The sequence below is a fragment of the Drosophila santomea genome, unplaced genomic scaffold (assembly GCF_016746245.2).
Source record: "Drosophila santomea strain STO CAGO 1482 unplaced genomic scaffold, Prin_Dsan_1.1 Segkk13_quiver_pilon_scaf, whole genome shotgun sequence".
Taxonomy (NCBI): Eukaryota; Metazoa; Arthropoda; class Insecta; order Diptera; family Drosophilidae; genus Drosophila; species Drosophila santomea.
In genome coordinates this window covers 49,160-54,252 of record NW_025318946.1, presented here as the reverse complement: position 1 = coordinate 54,252, position 5,093 = coordinate 49,160, and positions in this window count along the sequence as shown.

The window sequence follows — 5,093 nt, the reverse complement described above, 5'->3', positions numbered from 1 at the left end:
GATCCACACCTATCACCATGTCAATTCTGCTTGGCTCGTTGAATCGTGGATCTGCTAGCCTGTAGCCCTTCCACTCTTTGTTGATATCAATATCAAACTTTTTGCTGGGAAGGGCTCTATGGAGTGTTGGTAAAACCAATGCTTCCGTTGATGCTTTGAAGCTGCTTGGAATTTTTGGTTTGATCGTCAGGTGGACACTATTTTTTGATAATTGAGTAGTCTGGGAGATACCTTCGACCTCTATAGTACTTCTTACTCTGGGAATCCTTAATATTTGTGCTGCTTCCTCTGAAATCAGCGTCTTCTGGGATCCACCGTCAATAAGCGCCCTCAACTCGTTGTAACCTCCAGCTTTGTTTTTCACTAAAACAACAGCTGTAGCCAATAGTGTGTCTTGCCCTTGCTTAAGGCTATTGCTGTTGATACTGCGTTTTGTCTCTTCATGAAGAAGGCTGTTGTGTCTTTTGGAGCATCGATTGCATGTAATTTCCTTTCTGCAATCGATAGCATTATGCTTTCCAAAGCATCTAAAGCACATGCTGTTCTTTTGAACGAATTCTTTTCTTTTTTCGATTGATTGTGCTCTGAATTTGAGACACTTTATCATATCGTGGCCATCCTTAGAGCAAAAGGCACACGATCTATTTTGCACTTTTCTTGTAGCAAGCTGAGCGGTATTTTTGGTAATGGCATTTACTGAGTTGTATTGTTGCTCAATAAACTCTAGTACATCTTGTAAGGACTGTATAGCTCTTGCCTTTTTTACATGCTGTTCATACAGCTGCAAGGCTTCTGGCGAAAATTTCCGCAGCAGAATTTCAGCTAAAATTACGTCAGCAGAGCTTCCTATTTTTCCTTTTTGCTTTATGATGAATATGCTCTCGGTCGCAGTATCCAAAAACTTCCCTAAATTTTTCTCATCGTGGGGCAGCAAGCACTCCAGTTCCATTAATTTGTTGAAGTGTTGGGAGAATATTTTTCTGCTATTCTCATAGCGTTTGCAGATAAGCTCCCACGCTGCTGCATAGCTAGCCGCTGATCCCGTTATCAAATGGCTAACCACCATTTGAGCTTCTCCTTTTAAGCAGGCTCTTAAATATCCCAGCTTCCTTGTGTTGCTGAGATCCTTCCTGCTGTCTATTAGTTCAGAGAACAACTCGTAAAATGTTGGCCATTCCTTCGCATTTCCATTGAACGTTGGAAGGTCCACTTTTGGGAGTTCTGGCACATCGTAGTTGGAACTTTTGAACTGTTCCAACTTCCTCTGAAGTACCATCTCTAGTGCGGCAACATCAGATTGCAGAATGTCTACCTCATCTTGATCAAAGGCAGTTCTGTCATACTTGTTTTCAAGCAGTTTCAGTGTGTCCGTGACGTTGGACCAATGACTTTTCATCATTGCCAGCTGCTTGACTAGTTCAATCTCACTTGAACTATCCAGGGTTTCGTATATTAGGCTTATCTGTTGCCTCACCCTGTCCGCTCTTCTGTCCACCAGTTGAACCAGATTATCAACTGGACTGGAGCTCCGAGCTGATGCGGAATCAGATAATTTTGATCCACTTGGTATATTTACCTCTTCAAGTGTTTCTACCTTTAATTGCGACTCCTTGTAGGCCTTGACAGCATCCATAGTTTTAATAAATATTTTGTCATTAAAATATTGATGATCGCCAACTCCCAATTTTACCAGCGCATTGTTGTTAGTAGTAAATTGGTCTACCAATGCTCCTATTGCTGGTATAGATGCCTTGTCCTTGATGGCTTGCAGTATTTTGTTCTGCAGCACTCCTTGGTCTTGCATCAATTTCACAGATCTTTCCGACAACATGTTGGGAAAACAATCACTGTGACCTGTACTTTCTGCTTGTATTCTTTGGCGTGATCCGTTGGAGGATTTTTTGATTGGTCGCCCAGTTGACCTAGCTGTGCCTCGACTCACAGCTGATTGATCAGCCAAAGAAAAGCAAGAACACAATGTTTCACCTTATAGTCCTAGTAATTTAAGGCGTGGTCTTTTATTCTGTGTTTCTTACCACTGGTGGGGAAACAACAGAATCACTCGAATAACCTTGCTCTTTTTACTTTAAGGCGCTGGTTTTTTCTTCTGTGTTTCTTACCACTGGTGGGGGAAAACAACAGAATTTCTCGAAGGACCAAAATGTACACACTATAAACTAATGCGTACACTTAATGAGTTCAATTCGGGTGTTTGAATCTAACTGACTCGCTACTGCGAGGGCATCGCCTTTTATTCATTCTTACATAGGTTCTTATCATCTAATTATATAATGCAGCGCTTGTAAGACGCTGCAGTCTGCGTTGGTCAATGCAGCTGAGGTTTATCTTAAATCTATATTTGTGACCTATGACCGCGCTAATCACCTCCCGCGTGATCATACCTCTTAACACTTCGGCAATAGACCCCTGCAATCGTACTTATCTGTAGTTGCCACTTATGTTGTCCCATGCCATGTTTATTGCAGCCCATAAATAGAACATATTTATAGTTTGTCTACTTATCATGTCTAAACACATCTTTAGACAAAGCTGTTAAAAACGCCTATTTTAGCATTGTACAGTCCTGAGGATGAAACAGAATTGCACTGCGATGCAAGTTCGATAGGTTTCGGATCAATTCTCTTGCAAAGGAAAGCAGATGGTAAATTACATCCAGTTTTTTACTTCTCAAAAAGGACAACGGATACAGAATAAAGGTATCATAGTTTTGAACTGGAAACACTGGCAGTAATATATGCATTAAAAAGGTTTAGAGTGTACCTACAAGGAATTGAATTCAAAATAGTGACAGACTGTAATTCCCTCACAATGACGTTGAATAAAAAAGACTTGAACCCAAGAATAGCAAGATGGGCCTTGGAATTACAGAATTATCTGTATAAACTAGAGCATAGATCAGGAACTAGAATGAAACACGTTGATGCTCTTAGTAGATGTAATACGATTTTGGTAATAGAGGAAAATACGTTCGAGGACAATTTAGTTATATGCCAAAACAGAGACGAGAAGTTGAGAAAGATTAAAGAAATGCTAAGTAAAGAAGAAAGCGAATTATATGAAATGCGAAATGGTGTGATTTACAAAAGAGTAAAAGATAAGTTACTGTTCTATGTCCCGGAAGCTATGGAAGAACACGTATTGTATAAATACCACAATGAGTTAGGCCATGTAGGGAAAGACAAAGTTACGGAAATGGTCGGTAAAAGTTATTGGTTTCCAAATGTTAGAAGTAAAGCGGATGAACATGTTAAGAACTGTCTAAAATGTATAGCTTTTCAAGGAAAAAATGGTAAGCAAGAAGGAACTGTTAATATTGTACCAAAGGGAAACACACCATTCGAAGTCATACATATAGATCACTATGGTCCGGTAAATCAAAAGAATTCTACGAAAAAACATGTATTAGTAATTGTTGATGGATGCACAAAGTTTGTGAGATTGTATCCAGCGAAATCAACAAACTCAAAGGAAGCAATGGAAGCTTTAGGTGATTATTTTAGAGCGTATAGCAGACCAACGACCGTTGTTTCAGACAGAGGGACATGTTTTACATCAGATATGTTCGAAGAATTTTTGGAATCAAGAAACATTAAGCACGTCAAAATTGCAACAGGCTCACCACAAGCAAATGGACAAGTTGAGAGAATAAATAGAGACCTAGGACCCATGATTAGTAAGCTCGTAGATGTAGAAAGAACGCACAGTGGCACAAAGTTTTGGAAGATGTAGAGTATGCAATGAATAATACAAAGCACAGAAGCATAAATGAGCACCCAAGTATACTGCTGTTTGGAGTGAATCAAAAAGGAAAAATGCTAGATTGTTTAAAAGAAAATGTATTGGAGTCAATGCTAAAAAGAAAAGAAATTAATTTAGAGAAAATTAGACAAAATGCAGAAGTTTCGCAGGAAAAAGTACAGAACTATAACAAGAAATATGCTGACGCTAAACGACTAGAAGCAAATAAATACAAATTAGGAGACTACGTTGTGGTCAAGAATTTTGATTCAACAGTTGGAGCGCCTAGGAAATTAACAACCAAATATAAAGGCCCCTATGAAATCGCCAAAGTACTAGACAATGATAGGTATTGTATCAAAGATGTGGAAGGTTTTCAGTTGACACAAAAACCATACGATGGAATATGGGTGGCTCATAATATTAAACCATGGCTTCAAGAAAAGAATTCGGTATCAAATAATAAAAATATAGAAAAGAAAAATGATAAAGAAAACAAATGTCTAAGGTAAATGTAAATAAGAAAACCAAACCAAATGTAACAAACACTGAAATAAGTAACGAAAATGTAATGATTACAAGAAGTAGAGCGGCGAGGACCAGGAGATCCTAATTATCAGGATGGCCGAGCTGTAGTAGTAGTAGTAGTAATTGTGTATAAGCATAGTAGTATAAGTCCCATTGCAATATTACAATGTAAGAACCTAATTATAAGAGTCGCGAATGTAAACAGTATACACACACTTGCTGAATAAATGAAGAGTCAGTCGTCGCTGAACTGTCACAGATCGCACACTAAATACCTTTAATTGCGACTCCTTGTAGGCCTTGACAGCATCCATAGTTTTAATAAATATTTTATCATTAAAATATTGATGATCGCCAACTCCCAATTTTACCAGCGCATTGTTGTTAGTAGTAAATTGGTCTACCAATGCTTCTATTGCTGGTATAGATGCCTTGTCCTTGATGGCTTGCAGTATTTTATTCTGAAGCACTCCTTGGTCTTGCATCAATTTCACAGATCTTTCCGACAACATCTTGGGAAAACAATAACTGTGACTTTTGCTTTCTGCTTGTATTCTATGGCGTGATCCGTTGGAGGATTTTTTTATTGGTCGCCCAGTTGACCTAGCTGTGCCTCGACTCACAGCTGATTGATCAGCCAAGGAAAAGCAAGAACACAATGTTTCACCTTATAGTCCTAGGACTTTAAGGCGTGGTCTTTTATTCTGTGTTTCTTACCACTGGTGGGGGAAACAACAGAATCACTCGAATAACCTTGCTCTTTTTACTTTGAAGTGCTTGTTTTTTCTTCTGTGTTTCTTACCACT